This window comes from Danio rerio, chromosome 3 (genome assembly GCF_049306965.1).
Source record: "Danio rerio strain Tuebingen ecotype United States chromosome 3, GRCz12tu, whole genome shotgun sequence".
In the NCBI taxonomy this organism is placed as follows: domain Eukaryota; kingdom Metazoa; phylum Chordata; class Actinopteri; order Cypriniformes; family Danionidae; genus Danio; species Danio rerio.
Genome location: NC_133178.1, coordinates 28,355,210 through 28,371,153, shown reverse-complemented (window position 1 = coordinate 28,371,153; position 15,944 = coordinate 28,355,210).

Sequence of the window (15,944 nt, the reverse complement as noted above, 5' to 3'; positions counted from 1 at the left end):
TATATATATATATATAATGAGAGAGAGAGAGAGCGCACTCTGAAGCACTGCTTTTTATATGTATGCTAAATATGATGTCAGATTTTTTTGTTAATATGTTCTTATAGTATTTTTTGAGGCTTCACCTTCACCTTTTGAAAGTTTTCTAAAATGTTTACACAGATGTCATAAAGCTGTAAAATAAATCTGTAAAATGTATGTGTGTTTGTTTTTATTTTGATTTTAGAGTCTTCTCAGATCACCCAAAAATGAAGATTCTGTCGTCATTTACGCATCCTCAGGTTGTTTGGACACAAAGAGGAATATTTGATATTTTTATTTCTGTGTTTAACAAAAAAAAATCCTTTTTAACAGAGCTGGAATAACCTGAGGGTGAGTAAATTAAGACAGAATTTAAATATGCTTTGAAATTTTACAGCACCAAACTGTTAAATTACAGTAATCCAGGATATAACTGTAACTTTACAGTTAAATCAGGTATTTAAACTGCAACCTACTGCTAAATCACAGTAATCGTTTTGCAAATTCACAGTAAAATATAGTTAATTCCACAAGATAATACTGTGAAATCACAGTAAAGGACTTTATTATCTACTGTAAAGTTACAATATATGGTTGTAATTTCACAATAATTTAATGTGACAAAACCACAGTAAATTACTGTGAACTACCTCACAATAATTTACTGTGAATTTACATACAGTAATTTACTGTGAAAGTAATGCAATTATTAGCCAGTAATTTACTGTGAATTTAAGGTCAAATTTTTTACAGTGTAACGTTACTGCTCACCAGTGCAGCCTGTCTCTCTCCTGCTCTCAGTAATGCAAACGAGTGAATAAATGTGTTAAAATACATGCATGTTAACTGTCATTTTAACGTGATAAAGTGATTTTTCGTCAGTTTTTTACCCATCTGAAGACATTTAATGCCATCATAACTGCAATATTTACACTTCATAAAATGTAAAGCAGATGTGACTGTATGGGCTGCTTTTTGCTGTACTTCGTGGCAAAAAAAAGGAAAATTAAATGTTGTTCTGTGTCCATAATGGAACTTGCAGGCATTTAAGAGGTCTATTCCTCACCCCTCATTTTTGTCGTTTGTTAAGGTAAGCAGGCTGTGTGCACGCGAGCGATACACTTATTTAAATATGTCTAATGTTAATACTATGTAGGCACATTTATACGTACAGTTTTAAAACTTTTAGAACAACCTTAAAGCAAAACAGATGTTTTTTCCACATAAAAACGATCCAAAATGCTTGTACTGTAGGTGCATTTGCGTATTTATTTGATTATAACATATAGCGTGGATTATGATATAATAAACAGAGAGAATAATACTTTTTTTTGGACATTATTTCTAAAAATAAGCGTGAAAAGTTATCTGTAGCAGGGTGGTGCTGATGTCACAGACGAGAGCCCCAGGAGCATTGTAGTCTGTTTATAGCCTAATGTTAGCTTTTTAGTTCTTGCGTTTGCATTTAAGATCCAAAAGTGCTCAAAATTGTATTTTCATGTGAGGATTATCCGGCTGGACAAAACGTGTAAGTGTAATGAACAATGTTTGAACACAGAGCTTATTATTTGCAATCTTCAAAAAGCCTATGGGAAAATCCTATAGGGATTTTATCGAAGGAACCAGTTTTATGCTAGCAGCCGATTCGCCTACAAGGTGACGTCATAGTTCTTCCATTCTATAGAACAACAGCATATTATAAGTCTGTAAAATAAACTGTTAAAAGTGCTGCTGATTGTGATAGTAAGTGCTGTTGTCGTCTTTCAGGTTGGACCTCAGGTTTAAGGCGCTTTTTAAATAAATAAATAAAAAACAAAGCAGCTGCTTCCCATCGCAACAGCAATAAGATCCAATGGACAGCCGATTGCTTTCACTCCAAAATGACGAAATTCGAGGCTGTTGCTGGGCGCTTCTGTTGCAATGGAACATTCTATTAAGTGTTGCGTCTCGGTCATTTTAAGCTCTTTGGTTGAACTCTAGAAAATCAACTGTCAAAATCAATGACAGTTACAGATTCGAAAACCAAAAAGGCGGGAAATAAAGAACCTACTTATACAAAGATTTATGTCAGGATTCTTCTGGATAATATTGTTCTAAATAGAGCTGTTACCAAGTGTAAAGAACCATTTTTAGTTTAGAGCCCTCTGAGAATCAGAAACGGCTTTAAAGACCCTCAGTCCTCTACCTCTCAGGCTCTGTGATACAATAGCAGTCTCTGCACTAGTAAAGGAGGACGAATCAATCAATAATGCGCTCAAAGGTTGCTGTGCTCTGCAGATACTCAAACTGCTGGAAGACAAGCATACCTCAAGTGTTCTCTCCTTATGTATACCGAGAGGCAGCAAATTAGGGGTGGTGACATTTAATTTGGCTCTTTTGGAGAAGTGTCTTGCAGCACTCATGAAGGATTGCAATTAGGGCAGATGAGCTGTTTTACATCTTAGCCTGTCATTCATTTCCAGATCGTCCACAGGTCACACAGCGGTGTGCTGTATACCTCGCTAAAAGCCAAGACAGCTGCAGAACCTGTTATTACCATCCGTGACAAGGTGAGGATTAAAAAAAATCTAATTTAAACCTAGCTATGTAATGAATATGTTATTTATAGTCGGAGGTAAACATTTCAGCATTTAAATGCATGTCTGCTTTAGCACCTGTTTCAAACAAAGTGATTCCCTTTAACAAAACAAAAATATGTTGTGCAGAAAGGCAACATAATGGCATAATTGGTATAATTTGGCATACAAAGAAAGCTATCTAGTCTACACCTGCAAAGGTAGATGATAAATGAATATTAATGCAGCCTCAATTTTCAAAATGTTTCCGAGGAGCTGCCTCAGAGCAAAAAATCTAAATAACCTTTGAGATAATTGTGAAGCAAAAAAATAGGAGAGCCAAGATTGACACGTGGAGGTAATATCCTCTGAGGTCTAAGCAAGCATATTGCGAGGATTACATCTGCTTCAGCGTGGATGTAAGAATCTACATTCCATTTGAGAAGAGTAATTGAATTGTTGGCGGCTTTCCAGCATTCAAGGATTGAAATGATCACCAGCTGCTGTGTATTAAAGGTCTCCATCAAGATGTTCTACCTGTGGCGCAGCTGCTATACGTCCTTTATTAAGAGTTTTGCTTTAGCGGCACACCTATCTGGAAAAGGCCTGTCTGTGATCATAGAATGCAATTTATTGTATTTAGCATTAGTTTTGAAAAAGGTGAGAAGGAGTGATGATCTTGGACATACAGACCATTGAATGATGCACTGTTCAGATATGCAGCATTTTTTTTTTCTAAATTTTTAAAGATAAAGGTTATTCATTGGCTTCAGGGGTGGATTTTGTGATTTTGGAGCCCTAAGCAATTCCTGCCCTAATATTACCCAATCATCTTTTCTACATTTTTTTAAATTTATGCAATCTCTACATTTTAAATGATTATTATTATTGTAGCTATTTTTATTGTAAAATGAATTTACAAATTAAAATAATACAAATATTATTTTTATAAATTTGACTGAAATTTAAAATTATTAAATTATTATTATTATTATTATACAATTACATTATATAATATAATAATAATAATATATTTCATTGTATACTAAATAATATTTAATTATATTAAAATTGTATTTGAATAACTCTCACCATACGAAATATGATAGAAAACAATGGTATATATAGTTTATGAGTATAATTTATACTTCTAGATATTTATTGGGTGCCCTCAGATTTCCTGGGGCCCTAAGTAGCCGCTTCCCTCGCTTTACAACCACCCCTGGTTGGCTTTGGTGATTCCATGAGAAACTTTTAAAATCTCTAAAATTATGGTTTTCTTGGTGTTAAATCGATTTTTATTATTTAAAAAACACTAAGAAAATCTTATAGGTTCTTTTGTGAACTGAAAATTTGCTGTGTATTTTTAGGATTGTATCTCACTCAAGGTCCAGTATTGGGAAACACCCATATTCTCTTACATTTACACCCATACATACACTATAGCCAATTTAGTTTATTCAATTCACCTATACCACATGTCTTTGGACTGTGGGGAAAACTGGAGCACCTGGAGGAAACCCATGTGAACATGGTGAGAACTTGCAAACTCCACACAGAAATGCCAGGTGACCCAGCTGGGACTCTAACCAGCGACCTGAGAAGCCACATTACTAAGCCACTGTGCAGCTCCCAACGTTCTTACACAACATCTAAAATCTGTCATGACTTTAAAGCTCCTTTACAACCTGAGATCCATCATTCCTTCAACCAGCTTGAACCTGTTGTTTCATCTGCTTGGGGAAATGTAAATATTACCTATGGCATAGATTCCTATAAAATTAGTGAAAATGAATAACAATGGTAAATATGAGAGCAGTTTTGCTACTGACTTTGTTGTATTTTCATTTGCAGCTCACTAAAGTGCCACCAAACACTATAACAGTGAGGGTCAGTGGTGTTGGGATAAAGAGTGCATATTGATAGAATCAAGGTCAACCAGTCAAGATCAAATCAAGAGTAACCACAATAGCGGTGGAAGGGCAAAGTCATGGTCAAAACAGGCAGATAGTCTGAAAGGCAGCTTATAATCAGAAAGTAGACCAAAAAAGGAAGTCAAAAGGCAGGCAGCAAAGATTTAAGAAAGGGCAGAATATTCCAAGAGTCAACGCAAACTGGCCAATAGAAAGGAATACCGTTATATTCGTAATCAGTAACTCAAAAAGGCTTCACACTGGGTGATTGTTTTGAAAACAGTTAATAGTCCAGTGTATTCTAATTCAACTAAACTACACCCCAAATGCAGAAAGTCTTTTTGTGAAGAAAAAGCAGGCTACATAGCGATAGTTAGGAAAAATTAAGACTTCACATTAAATCATACATGATTGATTGTAATATATCAGTTAATACATATTCCACAACCTTCCCTGCCCCCTTAAAATGACATTTCAAATTAGCATTTCGGGAGGGGCTGTCAGGCCATAACTCATTTTTGCCCTGCTTCCATTTATTTGTCAACCTCCATTCATTTAGTTAGAAACACCAACGCCAATCTACCAACAATACGATCAATTCACAATGGATGAAATCATGCACTGGCCTCCATTTCTTTTTTCAAATTTCAGAACCGTTTTAATCGCATGTACGTTACATTATGGAAAAATCTTTTAATTTTTTTATTTATAATTTTTTTAAAATAAAAGCCATTTGAATCTTTTTGGCTCGAGACTTCCGGTCTCATTCACTTCCATTCATTCTTAGGTTAAAACCAGCCCGTTTTGCTGCTTGATGTTGCAAACTGATTTTTTTCTTATTATATTATTATACTGGGTCTGTATTGTCATGTAAACACTTGTTTGTAGAGTGAGTAGTGTAGTGGTTTTCTTGGTTTTTCTCTTACTAAATCAAACTCAATCTGGAGGTTATGAATATCAGAAGAATATACTTTATTTTCCACAACAAAGGAGAACTTTCAGGAGACCCCCAGTAGCGTCTCTGTCTGAAAAATTCTGTCTCACTGATGTTCTGGCCTGCTTATATACTTCTTTTGCAACTATTTTTCCCTTTGGTCTACATATGTCACACAAATTCCACCTAGGTTAACCCCTGACCCCAAATTCCACCTACTTTAACCCCTGACCCCAATTTCCCCCAAGGTTAACCCCTGACCCAAACCTGGTAACTATATAACTTATCCATTTCTTGTGATATGGTAATTATTCTAATGGTATGCAAGTCTACAAGCAGATTATACACATACAATTTGAATATATAGATTAACTTCACACTTTAAAGAGTATAAAATCCACTTCAGTAGTTTGATCATTTTCTGCCGTTTATCATTCCTAGTCATTTCTCCCATAGGCAACTGAATTGGAAGTTGTAAAACAATCCCAAAAACGAGTGCACTTCCACATTGTAGAATAAGGTCAGTGAGTAGAATTAACAATCCCTGCTATTTTTTTATTTTAATTTATTAAAACAAGCTATAACAACATTTTGTGCGACAAAAGTGACTTGAACACACACAATGACGTAAATATGGACGCATACACACAAATGCAGCAAAAACTTCATTGCACCCCTCTCCACATCTGTCTCTTGTGTTCATCATGTTTGCAGATTTTCAACACCTTTTACCCATGTCTGTGGTTCTAAAGAAATCACATTCAACACTCAGTGTGCTTTAGGCAATAGCTGTTAGAAAGCATGGATCAAATTTCTGCAATACAATAGCAAATAATTCTGACAATAATTAGTCTTGTGTTGTCAGACCTCAGACTGACAGCTAAACTGAGGGAACTTTGGCCACTTTGGATGGTTAAGGACCAGGTAAACCAACCTTGGAAATAGTAAACAGCAGGCAACTTTAAAATACTTCTTTAAACACCATGGTATACACACATTTTTTTCTTAAATACTATTTAAGCAAATAGTGTGTGAACTGAGATGTTGGCAGCAGCAGGTAATACTGAAAATATAGTTCTGCGTATGCCAAGCGAATATTTTATGAGGTAAGTCAAAAAATGAACATACTGTTTTAAGGCTATTTTAAATGTAAGTCATTTTGATGGCATTTCTAAACCGTGGTTGTATCTAAACCCATTCAACTCCACTCAAAAAACCTTCAGCATTTACAGTACTAGTGCATGACCTCCAGCTCTGCTGTTTTCAGTTTCTTCACTCCTCCGCTTTCTTTTTTCCTTCTTTGCTATTCTTTTTCTGCTATGATACAGCTTCAAACAAGGCGTATAAACTTGGTTTCCAGGAAATCCAGACTGTTAAGTGTTTTTTCACCTATGATGGCTGCATCCCAAACACAAGCGTAATGAACACTGTTGCGCGGAAGTGAAAATTAAAGACAAGGGATCCAGAGAGTTTGTGAACATTTAATTGAAAGAGAAAGTACTAGACGTTTCCTGCAGCCCACATTCTCCATTTCAACCATCTCCTCATTATAATTGGCCAATGAGTCACTACTCTGAAAAAAAAAAAGCCAGGATAAATTAATTAGGAATTGTGACATCCAGAACAATGTCATCAGAATGTCCGATATAAATAAGTACTGACAACAGAAATGAGTTCAAATGTCACACCTGCTTTAAAGTGCTAATGTCTTTAAATATCTGTATTGGATGAGAAATGTGTGTAAAATGTGTTGGAATATTGCTAATATAATACAGATCATCCATAAAGTATTCATAGCGCTTTGCTTTTACTACATTTTTTTTGTTACACTTAATTTCTTCAAAATTCTACACACAATGCCCCATAATGACAATGTGAAAGAAATTTTGAAATTGTTGCAAATTTATATATATATAAAAAAAAGCCTTTGCTCAATACTTTGTTGATGCACCTTTGCTAGAAATTACAGCCTCAATTCTTTTTAAATATGGTGCCACAAGCAAGTCACACCTGTCTTTGGGAATTTTTGCCCATTCCTCTTTGCAGTACCTCTCAAGCTCTGTCAGGTTGGATAGGAAGCAACAATGTGCAGCCATTTTCAGATCTCTCCAGAGATGTTCAATAGGATTTAGGTCTGGGCTCTGACTGGGCCACTCAAGGACATTCACCAAGTTGCAGCCACCACATTGATATTTTGTTCAATTTTAGTCTCATCAGAATTTAGTTTTTTATAGTCTGAGAGTCCTTCAAATGCCTTTTGTCAAATTCCAGGCAGGGAGTCGCTTCCCTCTGGCCACTCTACCATACAGGCCTGATTGGTGGATCTGCTTCACAGATGGTTGTCCTTCTGTAAGTTTCACCTCTCTCCACAGAAGAATGCACAGACAGAGTGACCATCAGGTTATTGATCATCTCCCTGACTAAGGCCACTCTCCCTCCATCACTCAACTTAGATGGCCGGCCAGCTCTAGGAAGAGTTCTGGTGGTTCCAAACATCTTCAACTTACGGATGATGGAGGCCACTGTGCTCATTGAAACTTTCAGAGCAGCAGAAATTTTTCTGTAATCTTCCCCAGCCTTGTGCCTCGAGACAATCCTGTCTCGGAGGTCTACAGACAATTCCTTTGTCTTCATTCTTGGTTTGTGGGACCTTATATAGACAGGTGTATACCTTTTCAAATCATGTCCAATCAACTGAATTTACCACAGGTGAACTCCAATTAAGCTGCTGAAACATTTCAAGAGTGATCAGTGGAAACAGAATGTACCTGAGTTTAATTTAGAGCTTCACGGCAAAGGCTGTCAATACTTATGTACATGTGATGTTTTCAGGTTTTTGATTTTTAGTTAATGCAGTGTGAGTTAATTTGTACTAACAACGAATGGCATTATTTTGATTAACTTACATTAATACAGGTGAGGCGAGGCAGTGGTGCAGTAGGTAGTGCTGTCGCCTCATAGCAAGAAGGTTGCTGGGTCGCTGGTTCGAACCTCCGCTCAGTTGGCGTTTCTGTGTGGAGTTTGCATGTTCTCCCTGCCTTCGCGTGGGTTTCCTCCGGGTGCTCCGGTTTCCCCCACAGTCCAAAGACATGCGGTACAGATGAATTGGGTAGGCTAAAATGACCATAGTTTATGAGTGTGTGTGTGAATGTGTGTGTGGATGTTTCTCCGAGATGGGTTGCGGCTGGAAGGGCATCCGCTGCGTAAAAACTTGCTGGATAAGTTGGCGGTTCATTCCGCTGTGGTGACCACGGATTAATAAAGGGATTAAGCCGACAAGAAAATGAATGAATGAATAATACAGGTGAATAAATACTATGATAAAATGTATTGTTCATACATTACCTAACAATACCAACAATTACCAACAATACCAACAATTACCAACACACTCATACAAAAAAAAAAAAAAAAAAAACGCTTGTCAAAATGTTTGTTTTGTTTGACAGTTCTGCAGTCAGCTTCGTTTGCGGAACTGCAACATTTATAATATATATTTATTATTGAGTTTTCTAAAAACAGCAAGACATTTACATTGATTGACTGCTTTTGAAGTCTTAAGTCTGGTAGGACTGGTATTGATTTTCCTCCTCACATCATCTCTTCAGTTCTAAAGGACTGAATTTCCTTCAAAACAATTCTTGGTTTAATGTGCAATCATGGTGCGCTCATGCTCAGACATCACAAGCAAGGCAACAGCAAAGGCGTATTTCTCTTACCGATTCAAATACATTTGTTCTTTATTGTCAAGCTAATTGTAGCATCAGGTTTTTCAATAATAGACAAGTTCCATGTATATGTGGCTATTTCTCAAACCTACATTTTTAGTTTTTTTGTTAAGCAGTAAGAGTTGAGAGTAAGCAATGACATACATTTATACTCTTTTCTAATTACAATTATGATTTATTTGAACAACAATCTTGATTTTAAAACATTAAAAATAACATGAACATACTATTTCTTTATATTTAAATAAATATAGACAAAAGATTTACTTATATAATTCTAGTATTTGGCCGATCTCAGACTGAACAGACAGTGGTTACAGAGAAATGAAAATACTAGTTTATTTTAACACAAAGCACAACCTTCAAGACTAGAGGACATTTTGAATGTATGTGAACAAAACAAGGCACTTTGCCACAAATGCTTCTCCACTGCTTGGACAGACAAGAAAGTACAATAACCTTGTGTATTTGTCAATGAAATACAATCATTTTATTATACATGAAAACTTAAGATTTTTTGTAAATGTAAAAAATAATGGATTACTTTTAGTTGCTTTAAAAAGTAATCTGATTACACAGCTCCTTTTACTTGTAACGTATCACGTGACATGTCAGTTATTAAGCCTACTAAACTACTTCATTTTAGTCCAAGTAAAATGTTCAGTCTTTATATAAAGTGCCCCTATTATTGCCCCTATATGCCCCTCATTAAGAGTCTAAAATGATTTCCTTGATCCATTTGTAGATTTGAGCAGAATGTTTCCTCCACTGGTAAGTTTTTACATAGCTTTGTGATACATTCTGAAATCTTATAGCTGTGCAATAAGTGTATGTAGCCTATACAGAATGTATTTTTTATGCTCATACAGGTTATAGACGTAAGGGAAGAGTTTGTATTCTTTAAATGTGTGTAATCTTTCATAGATGTGCGATTATTTCACAGAATTGATTCTTTTTAAAAGACAATCTCCTAGCATTACAGACAAGGCTTAAGGCTACTCCTAGACTACATTGCATGTTTGAGCTGTCTAAACTGAAAATAATTGTCAGTTAGATAGCTTAATACATCATTGACATAGATTAGTCTCAAGATGCACACTTGTAGTGTTTTTTTTAATAAATAATTTATATAAAAGTCCTGTTCGTGCTGAAAAAAAAAACTGCTTAAAGCTGGTTTTAGCTGGTCAACCAGCTTGGTTTCAGAAGGGTTTTGGCCTTTCCATGCTAGTTTCAGCCATTTCCAGCCTGGTCTTAGCTGGTCAGCAGCTTGACCAGCTTAAAGAGACATTTCACCCCCAAAAATATAAATTTACTCACAGTTTACTCAGAGTTATGCTCAAACCTTTGTGTGCTTCTTTTTTTCTTCTGTTGAACACAAAAAAAAAATATTTTGAAGAATGTTAGAAACTAGTGACTATTGACTTTTACTATTCAAACTATCAGAAAAAATTCAAATCAGAAAAAAAGTCGTCATCTTGCAGTTATTAGGTTTTATCTGCGTTCTGAATGATTTTGAGATATTGAGCTTCAAAGTTTTTGCATTCCATAGCAAACAGTGTGTGTGTAACATTTTTTTTTTAAAAAGTCTTAAAATATAAACAACTTTACATAATGTAAATAAGTTGTCATTAAATAAGAATATGTCAATGACTCAATTTTGACAAAAATGTCTGATAGAACACTATTTTAGGGCGATGAAGTAACTCAAACATGTTGTGACAAGTGAAAGTTAATGATGAAAGAATTTAAAGTTTTAGGTGAACCATCCCTTTAAGCTTACCAATGTTTAAGAAACAGGGACAGGAAAACTTAATTTGAGATGCCCTTTGATATTTAAATCTTCATATTTACAAACAGCTACATTAGCTACACAGTGCATGAAAAGGTCATAATAAGGGCACTTTAAAAGTACTGAATTGGTCTAGTTTGCAAGCCTTGAATATAAACACAACAAAGGTGTAAAGCAGACTTGTAGGTAAGTTACCTGTTCAAAATCATTTTTGATGTCCACAAACTAACATTTTATGTCCTATATGATCCCATTTAGCCATTTGTAAGCAAGTCAAAGCTTATAAAACACAAAAGTGTATTACTGATCTGTTGTTAATTTAAATACAATAAACATGTACAATATGTACATATAACACCTGACGTTTCATATCTGAGTTTGTTAATTTCAACCTTTTCAGGCATAAAAAACAGCTGATATTAGAATGCCGCAACCAGATATGCTAATACGCTAACGCGCTATACCCTGCCAGTAGAGCTCTATAGCACCTCAGGTGGCAGTGCTGAGAATGCAACTTTCCATAGATAAACTAAAACTGCTTTTACAGTACTTAAAGGTGCTGTGTGTAAGTTTTTGTCCACTAAAGCATAAAATACAATAATATATTTGCAGATATTTAAGAAACATGCAAAGTGAACGTTCTTGTTTATCAGAAAAACAATGCTGAAGTCAGATATTTTGCTTTGAAAATGTGAGTTATGTGCCAGAACATCTGTCTTTGTTTAGGTTCTTTTAACCTGCACAATGCCAGTTTAGCAAATTCTATTTCAGCACCCCGGGTTACCTTGGTGGAAAATCACATATTTTATTCATTCAGTCAGAAAGACTCTCAACGCATGCGTCCTTGACTGAAATGCGACCTCCAGTGGACAGTAGCGGACTCCGAAATGAGATGCAGATTCAGAGTTCCACATGAGGTTATTAATTAGCAAATAATATAAATATTATGAATGTAAACATTACATGAGCAAGTTACATTGTAACCGCATGTCATAACAACACGCTACATGATGAGATTTGCAGTGATACGCAATTTGGCTGCTTACACCAGACAGACAGAAATTTAAACACAGCCATTCTGAAATAGAATATGCACTTATTCACGAAATGGTAAGGCTTATAATCTATTTCATACGGTGGCTGGGAAGTGCAAAACAACATTACAAAGTGTGAAAAATTTTGGATTTTTTTTTTTTTACATATCATAAGACAATTACATCTATTCATTCATTTTCTTTTCGGTTTAGTGCCTTTATTAATCTGGGGATGCCACAGCGGAATAAACTGCCAAGTTATCCAGCACATGTTTTACGCAGCGGATGCACTTCCAGCTGCAACCCATCTCTGGGAAACATCCATACACACTCATACTCTACGGACAATTTAGCCTACCCATTTCAGCTGTACCATGTTTTTGGACTGTGGGGAAAACCGAAGCACCCGGAGGAAACCCACGCCAACACGGGGAGAACATGCAAACTCCACACAGGAATGCAAACTGACCCAGCCGAGGCTCGAACCAGCGACTTTTTTGGTCTACTGCGCCACCGCATCGCTCCACACAATTACTTACGATAAACAATTTTAACAAGGACGAAACAAATCTACAATGACAGATTCTTTACGGAAATGGAATGTACCATACACTGGAAAATATCAGCTCGGGCGTGACTTTGACAGGTTAACACGAGTCCTAAGGCACAGGTTAACATGAGTCTGCAACTAAAAAAATCATGGTTTGACCAACTGTAATAAAACAATGTTTTGCCATTTAGAGCTATTCTGAGAAAATATCAGCGTGAGAGTATGACACATAAGGTGTACCTGAGGTGATCATTGTCAGTTTTCTTTTGTGCAGCTGCAAGAAATAGCACTTTCATACCAATTTGAGGTGTTGGTTAAGACAAAAACTCCTTTTAATATAGAAAATATTCCTTCTATTGCGTGCTCTTGCTTTTAGATAGAACACGATTTTAATCAGCCTTTAGGCTCTATAGTCAGGCTCGCTCCTGTACGACCTCAATCTGGTAACCTGCGCTTGCGTTTGTTTTCATGCAGGAATGCAATGCCTAGTTCAACCACAGGGTGTCAAACTTACATAATGCACCTTTAAATGGTTCAAATATTTTATAATATCTGATCATGCACAGAACGATTCATAATGTTTTGCACACTGTGAAACTTGCTGAAGATTTTACATTTAATGTGACATGAAAAAAAAAACTTGTTCACGCCAAAATACTGACTAAGGACATATGAGCTGCTATGTATTTTTATCCTTGAGCAAATGGCTTTGTTTGCACAAGAGGCCTATTTAAGTCTGTGCCAAGGAATGAATAATATCACAGCGTTCACAAGCAGCCTTCAGCACTATTTGCCTCTTTGTGCATCCATATCGAGTGTGGGTGGACCCCAGTGGGTGTCAAGCGTCCAGTGAATCACAGAGATTCATTTAGATACGGAGAGCTGTCCAATCAGAAGGTCACAGGATGGGTGCCTTTCTGCCCACAGACACAAACGGCAGCTTCTCTGAGCGGGTCGATAGTAAACACAGTGTGCAATAAATGTCACAGCTATAGCACAACAATTAAAAATAAAAAAACAGCCACAGTAAACATTTTCACACAGCTTTTCATTTTCATGTTCATTTTCTAAAAACAATCAGTTCTAAGCCAAAGCTGTGAAATCCACAGAGTCGTTATGAAAAATATTATAGTTTATCTCTCTCGGTTTCTCAGTAATGTGTCGGCAGTGGCTTTCTATACGCCTCCGAAGCCATCCGAGTGTGAGGCCGTGCGTAGGAGGAGGTGGCGTAGGGTGCCGGGGAGTGTAGTTGATATGTTGCTGCTTGCTATGATCTCAATAGCTAACGTTTATTTATAACATTTAGAAAAGGCTGTCTGAATGTCACATAAGCATATTACGCAGCTGGGACGAGACGCTGTGGAATTTGAATGTTGCCTAGAATTCCAGTATAAATGACATCGTAATCGGAGGCATTTAAACCTCTTCAGCTGGTGTTGGATAAACCCGGTGGTCATAAGGTCAGACTCAAAGGCCTGATGAATAGAACTAAATTAGCTGGGAAAATGGCTTATTCAGCCTCAAGATACTCGCCTGCTGTTTTATTTGTATCATAGGGCAAAACGAAATGTTATTTATTTATTTATTTATTTACAAAGGAGCTTTTGTAAAGCCCCTGTGAAATAAAAATTTTACATTTATTTTGCTAGCGCACATTGTTATGCTTTAAGTATACATTACAATTAATCAATGAAAGTTAATCCACAAAAACAAAGTTAGTTTTAGTTGACTTCAATCAAAGTCTAACTATTTGCTTCAGCATTTGTAGTGTAGTTGTAAAGTCAGTTTGAGGGCTTCAACAAAGAAATTATCCGCAAAAAAATCCCCACCTCCTACTAAATATTCTATTTCAGATGGAAGTACATAAACACACCAAAATAAAACTCTCAGCGACTAATTAGCATATTTAATTTTTATGTCCATTTTGGCAGTTAAGCCAGGGTTGTGATAAATCATGTTGTGCTACCAACAATCTACTTGTAGTTTTAAGCAAAGGGTTAGGGTTTGGGGTAGTTTAAATGATATTTCAGCCTCACGTCACACCACTTCATGTCAAAATTTAGCTTGTAGCACAATCTGATGGGTAACACAAATCATTAAAACACTAGCTTTATAATCAGGACAGACGGAGTAGTGTTTACTAGAGCCATAGTTCTCTGACAAGCAACACAGTTTAATAATGTACAATTTAATAGATGTGATCCTGAAATCGAAGATAATCATTCTAAGAGTTGGCAGCTGTTTACATCACATCAGTGACCTGTGATAAACACACAAACAAACTAACTGATGAAATGTTGACAACATTTCTTTAGAAAAACGAAATTCATTACATTAAAAAAATCAGTAATGCTAAATTAATATGATAAAGGCACTCTAAATTTTATTGTTTTAATTACTTAAATTGTCATTTTAAAATTAATTGGATGAGACATTTTCTTATAAATACTGTATCTATCTGGAATATTATCCCCCATTTTATTTTATCTCGTATGGGTGGTTTAGAATTTCTTTTAATGTGTAATTACAAAATTGAAAATCTCCCGATCAAACTCTCTAAATTTCCCCAAGAAGTGAAACTTATTTGGAATAATGCCATTATCTTGTTAAGAAATAAGTCACTATTCTTTCATGATTGTTTTAATAATAAACTAGTATTAGTTAATCAGTTATTCTATAATGAAGGAACATTATTTACATTTACAGAACTTTGCAAGATTAGTTCCTATTACATTACAGGTATTTATGATACTAACAGGGGCAATACCGGCTGGTATAGTGTATGTACATCAGCGCTTTTTGTTTGTACTCCTGGACCTCAGACCTCAGTCGTTTTTTTTTTGTTTCTCTGGATTTAACCTAATAATATAGTAAAGTAAAGAGAAAGTAAAGAGGCCAAATGGAGGGAATCATTATTTATCCTTGCACAGATTGTCTGTTTAACTGTTTTCTCGCTTGGAAAGCGTTTAGTTTTTCCACTTACAAAGTCTGTAATGTAATAAGAAAATTTGCCATGGCGTGATGCAACTGACTCTTAAAGGGAATGGGAAATAAGACTCTGATTGGTTTAATGCATGTTATGCTCAAAACCCACCCATAACTCATTCATCAAGGCGCAGAGCTTAATTTTCTGTTCTTAAAATAGAAAAGTTCTTAAAGTGGATTTGGACACACCCTTAACGATTTTCCACCATGCCTTTAGACTTTGTGCCTGGATCATTAAAAAAGAGCCCCTAATATCACGACATCTATGGATTTTGATAAATTAAAGTGGCTATATTATAGTTAAAAGTTCCTGATTTTGTTTTAGGAGTCTAAAAAAACATTTTGTATAATAACTTAAGATTTGTTCTTATTGCACACTACATTTTATACTTTACTCCATGCTGAATTTATTATCTGGATGCTTCCACAATCCAC